Genomic DNA, 16708 nt, shown 5'->3' on the forward strand with positions numbered 1-16708 from the left:
AAAGACAAGTATAATTGGAGTTCAGAAGAAGAAAGGAAGGCAGCAATACATAGGAAAAATAATGGTAAGCCATTTTCTAAAGGTTTCTTTAAAAAATAACATTCAGTTTGAAGATAACATAAAGAAGCCATACAAAGAGAAACCATAATCTAGTGGCAAATCATCTGAGTGGCAAGGACCTTAAAAGCCTTCCTAGAAATGAACAATATAATAATATATTACATAATGTAAAGTGAACAAAATAACAATACTGTTTATTCAGTGAGCCATCAACATAAATAAAGAATGAGGAAGAATGAGAATGTCTCAAAGGGGCTCTAATAGAAAGGGAAACATTTTAAATTGGGCAAAGTAATGTCTTTGTAAAACAAGAAAATAAAGAAAATCATCATCAAAGAAGCAAACAGATTTCTCGCCAACAAACAAGAAAATTAGCTGCGAGAAAACAAGCTGGATATTCTCTTCAGAATGGAGGAAAGCTATGTCTAGCTTTGGAAACTTAAATCCTTATAAAATGAGTGGAGAACTACAGACAAGATACATTTCTGGGTAAGAACGAAAGTATCATTGTGTTATATATGAATAATGGAGGTATTTTTAAAAAGTGACAAGAAACCATCATTGCCTCCCTGACTATCAAGAGGTAGAAAGCTCACTTTAAGATAATAGCATCATGATGTAGCCATTATAGAAAAACAAAGTAATTTAACTCTTGTGATTTAAAGAAATAGTCCATTTAGATTCCGATAGTAGAGTAGGCTGCATACCTCAGAGTGAAAACACAATTAAAGCATATCAATTTAGTATGTACTATAAAAATCTAGATAAGGAAAAAAAAGACCACAAGTAAAGGGAGCATATGTGAGAGCACACACAGCATATAGAATATGAAAATAATAGAAAAGAGATCAAAGTAAGTTTTTAGAAAGTACTGTAGAATTAATACAAACTTGCCACTGAAAACTGCAACATAACAGGATTTTAATAGAGGAAATATAAAGATATACTACAAGGATTTTGAAAGATAATGGCACTTAATGAGTTCTATAATGCCAGTAACTGTGATAGCATAAAGAAAGGGCAAATCAAAGTAAAATACAATATGCTGAGCTAATGCCTCTGAAACAAGCTGTATTCAAGACACCACAAAATTGTTCTAGGTCAAACTGATAATCAGTGCAGTCAAGAATCATAATTTAAATATGTAGCATGTTATATATGATCACATAGGGAGATATAGTCTTGCGGGAGGCTGTACTAATGGGGCGATCTATGAATATTTGTAGAAGTTGTACAGAAACTCTCCGTGCAATTATTGCCACTTTTTAGAACACTGATGAAAAGTCTATACAATGGTACACAGTCGTTTAATAAGAAATGAGGAATGATTTTTTTATATATTCTTTTTTATTTTTTTATTATTAAAAATTTCTGTACTGGCTTTGTAGGAATGATTTTTTTAAAAGAACTAGTTCCTTAATACCTTCTTATATCGAACTTAAATTTGCTTCCCATTTCATAGCATGGCCTTTTTTTGTAGCAAGTAACAACATAGACAAGACACTGAAGTTTTGATTGTTTAAAAGTCAGAATAAATTCAGAATAGACATGAAAACTCTCTAACCATTGTCTTTAATTTCTGTCTAACATTTCTAAGTAACAATAAAAATGAATTGTGTTAATGAGTATCCCAATATTATCAGCTCCAGGTGAACACTACACTTAGTTTTCAAAATATATAAGGAATCCTATGAGGAAGCATTTTCATCTACTTATCAAGCACCACGACTAATAATTGATGAATTTTATCATTACACCAAGAGATAACCATTTGGAGAAATGAAATGGGGACCTCAGTACATCTGCTTTGCTGTAATAATCATTTTAAAAAATTATAAACATTGCAACACACTCATGTTTAATCTAGGCAAATAAAATTTACAAACATCTGTCTCTTGCTCTCTAGAAATAGCAAATTTTAAATTGCACAAAGAGGTTTTGCTAAGAATTTTAGAAAGGAATGTAGCACTTCAAGCGGGGACATCATTGTAGCACATTGGATAATTTCTGCACATCTCTGCATTACAAGTCCTTTCAAGAAAATTCTTCTCAGACACAAAGTTACTCATGTATAAGCAAAGAAGAAAATGCCACATACACTACAAAATGATTTTTTCATACAAATCTCTGCTTGCGGTTGTTATAAAACATATGCTGAAGAGCTAGTGTTTATTTGGCAACTAGTGGGATTTCAAAGCAAATTCAGATTTTATAAACAACAAAGATTATAATATATTTACTGGAGAAATCATTTTGCCAGAAGTGAAGCTGCTGCTTTCCCATGCAGCTGCTTGACTTCTTTCAGGAGAGTTCTAACATGTCAGCTAGTGTAGAATTGTTCAAGTTGATACCCAGAGGCAAAAAACATGATGTCCACTGATGCTGATGACTCACTGAATGAGATATTGAAGTGTTTAAAATTCTGATGAGAGTATTTTATTCAGTGATACAGAATAACTTTAAACCCTTTTTTTTTTGGTTTTCTACCTACTTAATTTTCCCTAGAAAACTTAAAATGTATTTATTTACTTATATTAATTTTTGTGTGTCTGTGTGAGCGTGTGCCTGTGGATGGCATTAAGAGCATTGATTCCTGGATGTTGTACTCACAGGCTATGCTTAACCTCCTTACATTGGTGCTAAGAACCAAACTTAGGTACTTTGTAGTACAAAGTGCCCATAACAACTGATATAGCTCTTCCCCATTAAACACAAATAATTAAAACCACTGTCTCCATAAAAGGCATACCAAAGATGTTATGTGTATATCTATCACACGTAGGTGTCAAAATATAACATATATGATCTCCTGCTGCTTAATAGTTTGAAATTCATTATCATATTGGAAATGGTTAGTTAAAATCCATCAAAAGATTCCTTCAATCCTAAGCAAATTGAACCTTAGAAAAGTAATATCTATGTAGGAAACAAAACACAAAACAAAAGGTGGAAAAGAAAAAGTTCTGACTTAATGTACATTTTGATATTTAAATTTAGACTGTTAAACGGGTCATTGAATTTCAGTACTCGATTATATAATATTTTCATGCCTGATTAATGTTAACATGTATTTTACCATAACATATCCACATAAGCAAATTATTTAGGTCTGCATGATGAAAAACTGTAAACTGGATAATCATAAAAATAAAATAATAAAACCATAGTTACCTTTTATTGAGCACAACCTAAAGAGGTGATCTATTTGAAAAGGAGGAATCTTAAGTTAAGAGGAAGATAGTATAAAAACTTAAATTTGCTCAAAGGAGTTCGTTATGTTCTGTCTGACTTCACATTGATGAGAATTTGCTTTCTAAAGCATTTTTCATATAATATACTTTTATCACCTTCAATCCTCACCCCAACTCTTCCAAGATCTTCCTTACCATCCTACTCATACATTTCATGTTCTCTCTCCACCCCTCCTCTCTAAAGCAAAAAATCAAGACAATCAAACAAATAAAACCCAACAAGACAAAAATTACCAAAAATGAAAAAAACAACACAAAAATAAAGTGGAATCTGCTTTGTCTTGGCCAATGATTTCTGAGTACTATGCCTATCAAACAGTGTGTTTAATATAGCCACTGACACTCCATTGAGGAAAATTAATTTTCCCTTTCTCCAATGGATATCAATTGCAAAGAACTTCTTGGCTAAGGGTGGAACTTTGTGTTCTCTTCTTCCCAGTTTTATCTGGCTGTAACCTGTCCAGATCCTCTTCCTGCTGTCACAGTTTCTGTGAGTTCATGGATGCATAGGTCTTGTGGTATCTGGATGGCACTGTTTCCTTGGAATCAGCTGCCACCTCCAGTTCTTAAAAATCTTTCTGCCTCTTCTTCTGCATTGACCCCTGAATGTGATGAAGACACTTAGGACTGAGTGGTCCAAAATCAATCACTCTCTAAGCATTGTCCAGTTACGGGTCTCTGTGTAGCTTATCATCTACTGCAAGAAGAATCCTGACTTAGGAAGACTGAGTGATCCTCTTGTGCATGACATTAAGAATCATTATTACTCCTTTAGCAGAACAATAGGCTTTTCTGTAGACCCATGAACTGCCTAATCTCAAGTTCGTTGCCTATTTAGCAGTGTCAGATATTGCTTCAATCTTATAGAATGGATTGCAAATGAATTCCAAAAATGGATTTGTTACTTTTATGTTTGTGCTATTTTACTAGTGTATCTTACAGGCAGTTCACTCTTGTAGGTCCCAGAGTTTGTAGCTGGGTGTTATTGCTAATTACTTTTCTCCTCTGGTAACTTGCAGAGTTCCTTCAAATGGTTTTTAATCCTCAATGATAACACATAAAACATATACTTTTTCATTTCAAAAATAAACTCAAATGTAGATGTATTAATTCACGCCAGGTAATATAAGTAAACAAAGAAGAGGCGAACAAATTTTAAGTTATTTTAAAAATTAAGGACACAGCTAGAATGCTAGGTTATGAATATAATCTGTAACATGGAAGAGGATACTGGTCTTTATGATTTAAATTTTAACATAATTGATTCACAGAATTTCAGAACTCTATGTATATTGTATTTATGATGGAATTAAAAACTACCTGGACAGCAACACAAATTGTATGCTTAAATACCATCTACAATTTTCCTTTACAAATTATGGCTGTGTCTCACCAAATGGTTTTATCCTAAATCCTATGTATTCCTTAAAGAATACATTGATTTGCTAGTAAAACGATACTGGTTTCTGTACCAAAACACCCATCACCGTTCTCTTAGTGGTGGGATCAGATGTCCCCTTTTTTTGCTTGAAACTTTGTCCCTCACTAAGAATTTATAATTTCGTCAAAAATCTATCACTCCTGAGAAAAACCACCAGTAACTGAGATAAATGCATTTCCTCACAGAAAATTGTCTGTGGGAAGGGCAGCCCAGCACAGAAGAATTTAAGATTCCCAACAGTGCTGTGACATCAGTAATTTAGAATAGTAACAGCAGTCAGCTGGAACAGGTTTCAAGTGTTTCCTTCCATTTAATTTCTGTGAACTGCAAGTTCTGCACATGGATTTTCAGAAATAAGTGAAGTGCTTTGTAAAGGAGTTGATGTGTGTAGAAAAAGAGAAAATTATACCTAAAATTTGTAGTAATTAAGCCAGTAATGTCTCAGTAGAAATAATCTGGGGAGTAAATAAATAGTTACATAATTTGATAGTACTTTATGTATGACAATGCATTTCCCAATTTATAGATTTTAAGTTTTATAGTAAGGTAAGTGAACATCATATTATTTTTCTTGCATAAAAAATGGCAGGTGGGGAAAGTGGTGGATGATGGTGAAGGAAGAGAAAGCTTCCTTGTAAAATGGTCCCAGGTGGGGGGTCTTCAGATGAAGAACTGTCTGTAGGATCTTAAGAGAACACATATTTGTCTGTGATATTAGCAGATACTCTCTCCCCACACCCGTGAAACATATTTTTTTTCAATAACCAGTGCCTGTCAGGAAGCGACAGAATCAAAAGAACTTGGATTCTTTCTCACGGAATGATGCATTTTCTGAATCTGTGTGAAGAACTAAACATTACTAGATTTCTAAGATTACAACTCATATTTAATAAACGAGTTTCTCCTTCTATTGCATTTCTACACAAGAAAATTAGTTACCAGTGGACACAAGATGCAGGAAGAGGCATCATAAAGCAGCGTGCAAAAATATATTTTAATTAAATTACTATGCAATGCATTTGTGTCATTTAAAGTTCTGAGAATGTAGAAGTTTATTCCATAGATGTCACCTTGGTTAAGACAACTAGAGAGGGTATAAAATGTTAAAACATTTAAATAAATAGGTATAGATTATGGGGACCCTAATATTTATCTGACATTGTATTTTTGAAAAATGAAGAGACTGATTCCTAAATATTCACATATAATTGATAATTACTTAGAGTAATGAATTTTATATATAAGTATAGTCAGTTTTATTATTAGTTAATATATTTATTGTTTTATTTTATTATTAATTAATACATATTCATATTTCCTAATTTTTTTTTTTTTTGGTTTTTCAAGACAGGGTTTCTCTGTGGCTTTGGAGCCTGTCCTGGAACTAGCTCTGTAGACCAGGCTGGTCTCGAACTCACAGAGATCCGCCTGCCTCTGCCTCCCGAGTGCTGGGATTAAAGGCGTGCGCCACCATCGCCCGGCTCATATTTCCTAATGTGCATATAATTGAAAACATTATATTGTACATAATTAGCACAATTGCATCTGTAATTTACATTTTTCAAAGTAAAGCTACAATAAGAAGTAATCTGGATATAATTCTCTACCAGTTTTCTCCTTTACCAGTATACAAATTTGTGCAACTAGTCACACACCAAATGACCCTGCTGAGATCAAATCAAGCTAGATGAGAACTGAGAAAGTAACTGGTTTTAGTAAAATAATAAATCATATTTAAGGAGCAAATAAGAAATGGATGTTTTCCTAAGCCCCGAATAAAACTCTAAATAGCTAGAGAGATGCTTTCAGCTTGGCAAAAGAAGAGGATTTGTCTCAGAACTGAACCTAGTAGCAAGCCTTACACAGTGTAACCTAATACGTGGCAGTGTCTCATGACCAGAAGCCCAGGCCAGTGCCCACAGTTTGTGTCACTCGAGAAGCATTATCCAGGTATCATCAGGATTGCAATTGCAAACTCTTCTCCAACATCAGGGAGAAAGGAAATCGATAAACACACGGATCGCCACAGCACTGTGACACTTTGAAGTTCAATTCTAGGTCATGTGATGACAGTCACACCAGAGAAGGGACAACATTGGACACAGGCAAGGGATCAGAAACAGAGCCTTTCAATGTCCACTCATACCAAGTGGGGATTGTGTTTCATTTTCAGGCCCATGTTTCATCAGCCTAATTTCAGTCTTGGAGTGGCCCTACAGCTTAAGCCTTCCAAAAACTATATGGGAAATTGTGTTTACAAATCTCAAATTAGCACTCTGCTTCCCTTCATACCTCTCACAATTTTGATAACAAAGGATGGTGTTGAGAGTCCGCTTACTTGGGGTAGAACTTGGCATAGTGCCTTTGCTTTAGGACACTGTGTTAGGCTGTTGAAATCTTAAACTGAATACAATCTTGTATTCTCCCTGCCCAGGCCCATGAAAAAAGAGAGAGAGGGAGAGAGGGAGAGAGGGAGAGAGGGAGAGGGAGAGGGAGAGAGAGAGAGAGAGAGAGAGAGAGAGAGAGAGAGAGAGAGAGAGAGAGAGAGAGAGAAGCTCATTTATTGCCAAAGAGATGTGGTTCTTAGATTTTTCTTTCTAGAATCACCTGATACTGGTTGCAATGAAATTGGCCACGTGGCTCTAATCAACAACAGCTGATAGCCTTGTGGGTCTTTGTCCTAGCTCAGAGTTTTGTTGGTCTTGCCAAACTATGAATTGATTGCATAGAGCAATATTGCATGTTTGTGCCCACTGGTAGCTATGGGAAAGACCTAAGAACCTGAAGCTGGTACTTCAGCAATTCTTCTGCCCAACATTAGAAATCCTTGTGCCTAACCATAATACTGGTGAACGGGAACAAGGCATGCGAATGCACTGGTGCCAGTAGAGGTTTGCAGGGATGGACAGACCTCTTTAGTTATCCATTCTTTTCATGTGAAACAACACCTCCACTGCAGACTTTAAACACACATGCACTTGGATTACCCTCTAGTGTTGGACTAGTATCAACAAACCTTGTAGAATCATTATAAACTTGGATTTAGGGCGCCATCTAGTGCCAAGTTAAGTGATGTGACTATAGACTTAGCAGTCAGATAAGAATTTCTGGAAAGATGGGTAGATCAAAGGTAACATTAAGATTTAAATAAATTTTGAACTTTTCATATCGAAATAACGCTGCATACCCATAATTGTCAAGAATGTAGAGGGAACCATGGTCTCACCTAATGGTCAAACAGAGAAACCAGAAAAATGATACAATCAGCCAGCACTCACAAATCTTGGTTAGAAAACATAAATTTACTCTTTTAAGAAACTCAATGAACTTACAGAAATCAGGAATTATTCAACAGTTTAAGTAGGAAAGTTAACAGAAAGATGAAAGTAGTTTTAAGAATCAAACCGAATCCTTGAACCAAAAGTACAGTAAATAAGGCTTAAAGCATTATAGAAGCTATCAAGAGCAGAATGGTTATTTCCAGCAATATCCATTTATTTAATAATGTCACATTTTCAATTTTAAGAGCTATGTAATGAATGTTCCATCATGGAAATGTAGCACATTTTGATTATCCCTTCATCAACTGATGGTCCTGCATGTTGTTTACATATTCTGGATAGTATGAGTGGAGTAACAATAAATATGGATGAGGATACATATTCATAGAAAGACAAAGAGTCCTTTAGGCTTGTTCTCAAGAGTTGTGGTGGCTCCATGTCTGTCTTATGGGAAGCCTCCATACTGTTTCAGTAGCAGCACCATTAATTTTGCACACTCACCAGCGTTGAATAATTTCCCACTGCATCTATGCTAGCATTTATCATCATTCATTGTTCTGATCTTAGCCAATCTGATTGATATAAGATAAATCCTCATAGCTTTTCTTGTCACCTTTATCCGTGTCAAGAACCTATGACAAAAGCCTAAGACAAGTCAATATACCATAGAAAAGAACCTGCTATTATTAATCTAAGAGGGCATGGTACTACATTGGTTCCCAATGACTTATCATTACACCTACTGATTATTGCATCTCCTATTCCTTATCTGAGAAGCTTCAATTGATAATGATTTTCAAAGAAATTCACAGCTGATAAAAGTGCAGAAGTCAAGAAACTGTGGATTACTCTGTCCTAAACAGGACATTTACATTACTCCTCTTCCTTTGAAATCTCAGGGATCCATGAGAAAGAGGATGCAAAAAGACTCTAAGAGCCAGAGGCTCTGGGTGACTACAAGGAATCAAGGTTTATGAGACACAGCAGGGCAGTTGCACATAAGAACTCAAAGTGTTGTGACAGTCTGACAAGACCAAAGCAAGCTCAGCTCAGAAAAAACAAGATCCTAGCATGGAGAGGAAAGATGTGCAGAGTATACTTCTAGTTTAGGAGCTATTGGTAGTTGGTAGCTTCTGGGAGGGGAGATATTTTACTTTAAAGGTGTAGTCCCTACTAGGTCCATGAAAGTTCCCATTCAAGGCTACACATACAAGTGTCTATGGGCAGCACAAATTGGAGTTGAAAGTCAAGAACTAGTCACAAAGGAGTGTGATTAGGTTAGGCTGAGGGATGAATATGTCCAAACTACATGGTATGAAATTCTCAAAGGACAGAAAAAACTGCCCCTCCCCGCCAAGCCGATAAAAACATTGAAATTAGAAGCTGGAAATAAGATGGTGTGTGCAATTGTGAGCTACCTGATGGTGACCTAGGAAATGAACTTGGGTTCTCTGTAGGAACATTATTCTTTTTTAAAACACATTTCTCTTTTAAAAATATTTATTTACTTATTTATTATGTATACAGTGTTCAGCCTGCACATATGCCCACAGTCTCAAAAGGGGCATCAGATCTTATTATAGATGGTTGTGAGCCACCATGTGGTTGCTGGGAATTGAACTCAGGACACCGGAAATAGCAGCCAGTGCTCTTAACTACTGTGGCATCTCTCTAGACTGCAACATTATCTTTAACTTCGAATCATCTCTCCATAACCCAAGTTTTCACCTCAAAGAAATAATGGTTGAGAAGACAGGTGTGATGTGCAGATAAAAATCATATGGAACCCACTTTAAAAACAGTTTTCAAAATTTCAACTAAATAGATTGTAATATTAATAATAGTAAATTAAGATTCTACTTTATCATATCAATTAATAACACATGAAATTAGTTCTTTACCTATGCTTTTGAAATTTTAATAATGAAATGCCTGAGCATTTCTGACGTCCTGTTATACACCAAGCTCCAATTTCCCTCGGTTGGTAAGTATTTCTTCCAATTGTGGTCTCTGGGTGATGTTGGCTTTGTTGTGCTGTTGCCAAATCAATTATAGAAGTACAGTGTCTGAGGAAAACAGAAAGATGTCAGTCCTGAAGACATTGTACGAGAGAATTCAGATAATTAGAAATACAGAAATTCTGTGGGAAACTGAAAGTAGCTAAAGCTGTAGCTTGATAAATCATAGGTGCTGTAGTAGCCAAGACACTTCCAAGTGAAACTAGCTGACTAAAATGGACCCACGAAGGTGATATTTTTTTAAAAAAAATGGGTTGGAGTAGAAAAGGAAGATGCTCACTCCTCGATGGAACCAGTGGAATTGCTGATGGTTTAACTACTAAATGTGTGTGTGGGCAGAAAGTTCCGGCAGCACGCCTACAGAAATATTTTGACAAACTAATACCATATGGAAGCTCTCATAGCAGTGATGGGAATGTGTTAACCTCTCTCTCTCTCTCTCTCTCTCTCTCTCTCTCTCTCTCTTTCTCTCTCTCTCTCTCTCTCTCTCTCCCTCTCCCTCTCCCTCTCCCTCTCTCCCTCTTCCTTTCCCTTTCCTCTCCCAACTCTTAAATATTAAGGATATAAAGAACATATGAGCATGTAGAAGATAATGCTGTATTTGGGGTAAGATACTTTTTTTTCTGGGGAAAAAAGGCTTTCAGTAAAATATGTATGATTTGTATATGTCTGGGACTGAAACTGGAACTTTTGTGTCCTTGAAATTCAACAGTACACTAACCAAGGACGGAAATTAAGAGTAAGAGAGAGCCTTATTTGCGCAGCATGCACTTGAGCCCTTACATAACCCATTTTCCAAGGATGGATAGTCTATCAGTGGCAACTGACGCGGCTGCATCTTCACTGTCAAGGTTAGGGTGGAGCCTGCTGCTTCTCTTGCTACAATTTCAGTGAAGCTGGGACATTCTTGCTTATGAATCATAAAGTAGTTGAAGACAGACTAGGACTTAGTGAGAAAGCAGATAACCATGAACTTTTCACAAATATAAGTCTACATGTACACCTATTGTGTGCATGCGTGAGTGTGTATCTGTGTCTCTGTGTGTAAACATAGAGCTGTGAGCACAGTGAAATGCTGGTTTCCATTCCTAAATCCATTCTCCACTTCTCCAGCTGCATCCATTGCTGTTTCCAGCATAGTTGATTCTCTGCTTTCTTTGGGAGATAGATATAGTCATACAAACCATTACCTCCAACAATGTTCAAAAAAAAAATGTTGAGAACTTCAGAGAAGGCTTGAAGAAAAATAATAGAGACATGAGACATTCTGCCTATCCTTTCTCTGTTAGATATGATCCCTGAAACCTTAACAGCCATATTGGACATGAAGGTGACCTTGAGGGTCTAAGTTAGGTGGAGGCATGATGAAGGATATTTACTTCCTTCTCTTCTTCTTTCATTTGTTCCTTCTTTGATTCTTTCTTTCAGAGTTTTTATACATAGTCCAGACTGGCCTTTGTGTTTGGCTTAATGTCCTGAATAAAGTGGTTGAAGATATATTATTATTCACCTGCCTAGAAAAAGAAGCTTTTCAGTTTGTTGGGGGTTGTTCTAGCAACCTGAAATTCCTTGAAATTATTTAAATTAGTATTTTGAAAAATGCCATCTACTCACATACAAGCTAGTCCAAATTGAGTATACAGAATGATTTCAAAAGTATTAGAACACCAAATATAAATAATTATAAATGATTATAATGAATATATAATGTACAATTATTTACAGTTACAGAATCTCTACTATGTGTGTAAAAGAGCATATTTTCAAAAAAATGTTCAAAAGTTAAAAATAATATAAATTTCTTTCATACTAATTTTTTGGTGTTAGCTTTAAGTAACAAAAGTAAAAATTATGTACTAATTGACAATGTTTTGACAGTTATTGCTCTGGGCTACAATTCAATTGAAAAACAAAAAGTACAAATGTTTTATGATATTGAAATGAGTAAGCATACTAATCATATACCCTTAGGCACTTTTTTGATAGTAAGTTAGGAAATCCATTTATTATTTTAGCTAAGGAAGAAAAGTTTTATAAAAAATTACTCATTGTTTCAAGAACCGATATTTTCTGACTGTGGGAAAGTAGGGTTAAAAAGAGGAGAAAGATTTCTGATTTAATCAAAAATATAAAAGATACTCAAAAGAGCTAGTTGGCTTAATTAAATTAGGCTTTGGTCAATTAATCAATAAAATGGAATTAATTAATATATACAAATGATTTAAGCTTCTTAGAAGATGCTGAGTTTGGTTGGGCTGCAGTATTTTCAAGGAATGTGCACCATTTAAGTGATAGATGAAGACACAATTAGTCACTGACTAATATGAAGTAACTGGGAGTGCAAACTCTGAAGGACAGGAAGGACATGGGTGGTTTTCAGACAACAAAATGGTTGCTTTACATTTCTTGGCTGCCTCTGTTATTTAAACTTGGAAGCATCTTCACAGTTATTTGTTATTGCATAAAGTAATGACCACTTTTGAGTAAATGACTGTTTTTCAGTTGTCAACTACCAAGACTCCTGAGAGTTTGATTTTTAACTGAGAGAAGTCTAATATCCATTATTTATCTCTAGGGATTAGAAAACAGAGCCAGACCCCTTATCCCTTTTAAGTCATGTTCCCAATTTTCATCTTGTTCCAAATTCTGCAAATCATTGACTTATAAATAAGAAAACAAAAGCCCAGCTTTTCAGTCTCAAACCCCAACATATACAACCTAGATTTTATTAAAAATGTAGCAATCAAGTGAATGACAGCCCAATTAATGTTGGAATATATCTTGCAAAAAGTCACTATAATAAAAAATATGAAGAAAATATAATGTGTGTTAGATGTAATTATGTGTTTTTATCATTCCACTCTCTAGTGTCTAATCTTCTCCTATTGGATTGCATGGTGCCAACCGCTCTAACTGATAAATATATCAAAAATAGAAGAATTTTACAGAGCCAAGTGAAACCATTAATTTGACCTTGAATATGCATATAGTTACCCTGAGGGTATTATATATCAGTGAAGGCCTTTAAAGAGGGCTCAAGCTTTCCCTGGTCTTAGACAGCACAGAACAGAATTTCTCTGTTCCCACTGCTAATTTTCAAGATACTAATAATGTGAGGAAATAAACTTTTCCAATAATCAGAGGAGGCTTGGAAATCAGTTTTCACCAATTCATGTGCTCAGAATATTCAACTAGTCCAACACTCTTCTTGCAATTTAGCATAGAAAAATTAGCTTGTGCTTAGAGTATCAATCTACAAGAACTTTCAGATAAATATATAGAGACAGGGTAAGCTACCAAATTTGTGCTAATTTGACATCGATAGAAAACTTATGTAAAGTATTTAAACAAAAAGAAATCTGTCATATTCTTTTTTACTATCATGACAGGTGTAAGAAATGCAGGTATGTGCCCAAGCATGTTTGTTTGTGTGTATCATCTATGCAAAAGCTAATATTATGTTGCTGCTTCATATATGTTTTACTCTTTATAAGAATATTTAGATTCTCTTTTAATTTAATGAAATGGGCATGGGAATACTTTCAAATATTTAATGAAGTTTACATTATGAAGCCTATCTACTTAATTTCTAAGAAACAAAAGACCCCATTATGACTATGAACTTAATTATCAATGATAATTTTAATTGGATAGCTTTTTCTGTTGATGAAATTAGAGAACTTAAAACAAGCTTGTTATTATACACAGGAGACATGAGACATTTTTATCAGCAGTGTTATTAGTAAGGATCTCAAGCTAGAAACAGACAGATAATCTACTCAAAGCAGATAGAAGGAAGGCATAAGTTGGCAAATTGGACAATATTTTTATAAGGAAGTGCTATAGGAATTCCTACTGCCAGTAACCTTTAAGTTACCTGCCCACTTGGGCATGGTCTCTTATACTATATATGCTGATGTAAAGTGTGTGTTGGGCCTCTTTTCCAGCTGCTAGTTTGGTTGCTGTTCCCTGTTCGAGCAGCAGATTGTGATCTGTGAGTCTACTCCTAAATAAATAACCTTTTATTATATTATTATACTCAATTCTGAGCTAGCGTGGCATTTCTCTTTTAGCATCTTTCTTCATCTTGTGGTTGATAGTATTCTTTATCTAAATACTTCAGATTTCTTCAATTCAATTTTTAATATACATGTATATATATATATATATATATATATATATATATATATATATATTCATTCTTGCAAAACTCAAGTCCAAATGGATCAAAGACTTTAACATAACACCAGATACATTAACCCTAATAGATGAGAAACCGGGGAATGGACTCGCCACATTGGCATAGGAGACGACTTTTTTTTTAAATTTCCGCCTCCTCCCCGCCTCCCTTTTCCCTCCCCCTCCCCCCACACCCCATGCCCCACTCCCCTCCCCCTCACTCTCTAATCCAAAGAGCAGTCAGGGTTGCCTTCCCTGTGGGCAGTCCAAGGTCCTCCCCCCTCCATCCAGGTCTACAAAGGTGAGCGTCCAAACAGGATAGCCTCCCACAAAGTCAGTAAATGCAGTAGAATCAAAACCCAGTGCCATTGTCTTTGGCTTCTCTGCAGCCCTCATCGTCCAGATCCTATAGCCATACTATTGAATATCTTGCATATTACCATAGAGCCTTCATCTCGTGATGGATGGAGATAGAGACAGGGACCCACATTGGAGCAATGGATTGAGCTCCAAAGGTCCAAATGAGGAACAGAAGGAGGGAGAACATGAGCAAGGAAGTCAAGACTGCGAGGGGGCACCCACCCACTGAGACGGTGGGGCTGATCAATTGGGAGCTCACCAAGGCCAACTGGACTGGGACTGAAAAAGCATGGGATAAAAACGGGCTCTCTGAATAAGGAGACAACTTTTTGAGAACACTGATAGTACAGGCACAAAGAGTGACAATTAATAAATGGAACTTCATGAAACTGAAAAGCTTCTGAAAGGCAAAGGACGCCATCAATAAAGAAAAACAGTAGCCAAAAGTATAGGACAAGATTTTCATCAACTCTGCATTTGAGAGAAGGCTAATATCCAAAATATATAAAGAACTCAAAAAACTATATATTTACAAACCAAATAATCAAAATAAAAATAGAGCACAGATCTCTACAAAGAATTATCAACGGAGGAATCACAAATGGCTGAGAAACACTAAAAGAAATGATCAACATCCTTAGCCATCAGGGAAATGCAAATCAAAATAACTCTGAGATTCCATCTTATACATGTCAGAATGGCTAAGATATAAAACACAACTGACAGTTCATGCTAGAGAGGATGTGGAGCAAGTAAAACACTCCTTCATTCCTGGTGGGATTGCAAACTTCTATAACCTCTGGGGAAATTAATATGTGAGATCCTTAAAATATTGGAAATTGATCTACCTAAAGGCCCAGCTATACCACTATTGGACATAGATTTTCTTTGGGGTAGATTTTCAGGAGCAGATCATACATTGAAACATGGACCATGGCATTGTGACCAACCTGCCCCTTCCTGTGATTCTTCTGAAGCCATTCAGGCTAAATTCACTTGAACTATAACTCAGAGTGAATCTTACCATATAAACCCTTAATTAGTTCAAATCATGCCTATCATAGGTAAGTTAATATAACTCTTGCTGAATTAATTCTTCTTTTGCACAGTGGTTACCTGATCCCAGTCCTCATAAATAGCTCTCCTAAGCATACAACACATGAGGAGCTCTTTTGAACCTGATATAATTTTTATGGCAAGAAAGCATATAGGCTCAATGTATAACAGCATTTTCAAATATTAATGAAAAGAGACTCTACTTCCTTATATCATAAATAAAATGTTATGTAAAGATTAAGAAATGTGAGGACTACTTAAACATTTAAATTTTTGATGAAAATGAAGGTGCATTTATGATCAAGGAAAAGAAAATTGTTACTTAGGACAATAATTCTTAAATTAAAAATCCAAAAAATTTAATGTTTTAAAGTTATTAACTTTGTGCACAAAACGATACTACAGAGAAAATGGAAAAAAAGTTTATCAGGATTTATATGAAACTTAAATCGATTAACTATTTTGTTTGAGTTGAAATGCACTTCAACCATTCTTCAAAGGCAGTATATAAGAATGAGTCCTTATTTATACATAGGGTAGTTACTGAAATATCACATAAGGGGAGGTTACGCTACAATGTGATAGACCACTAATCTAATGTGACTTGTATCATTATAGTAAAGTACAAAGCAAATGAAAGAAACATACAAACAGAAGGATATAATATTACCTAAGTAAACAGGAAGTGCATTGTAAGCAACTTCCAAAACTCTAGAAATGACAGAGACATCTCCCTGACTGGACAGACACTCAAAACTTTTCTGTATCATTGGGACATCCCTGTTTAGCTTACAAGCCCATAGTATCCAGCAGACATTTTCATGAAGCAGGGAAATTTCAAAGACAATTCTACCTATACTGGCTTTTTGTCTATCACAATTTTTTTGTGTCTTGCAGAATGTTTAGCAAACTCTTTTATGAAGCAGGAACGCCGAAGGATCATTTCACCTTTGGGCAAGTTTAGCCGTCATTTCTCTATGGGTCATGCATGTCCAGTTAAGCAGTCCAGGCAAGAGTAGTATCTTGCCCAAATGGCTAATGAACTCCATAAGGAGCCTCTTC

General features: G+C 35.5%; 1 protein-coding gene across 2 annotated transcripts in view; it reads right to left on the reverse strand.

The window, feature by feature from the left end:
• Lrfn5 (leucine rich repeat and fibronectin type III domain containing 5) overlaps nucleotides 1–16708 on the reverse strand; it is a 235191-nt gene that overhangs the window by 20215 nt on the left and 198268 nt on the right. The window contains exon 3 of one of the 2 annotated variants that reach the window (XM_057782724.1): nucleotides 9935–10099. The exons of the other annotated variant lie outside the window; for it this stretch is intronic. The gene's annotated coding sequence lies outside the window, so the exon portion shown is untranslated. The remainder of the gene's footprint in view (nucleotides 1–9934; nucleotides 10100–16708) is intronic. 2 annotated transcript variants of the gene reach the window in all.

This window comes from Chionomys nivalis, chromosome 10 (assembly GCF_950005125.1).
Source record: "Chionomys nivalis chromosome 10, mChiNiv1.1, whole genome shotgun sequence".
NCBI lineage: Eukaryota > Metazoa > Chordata > Mammalia > Rodentia > Cricetidae > Chionomys > Chionomys nivalis.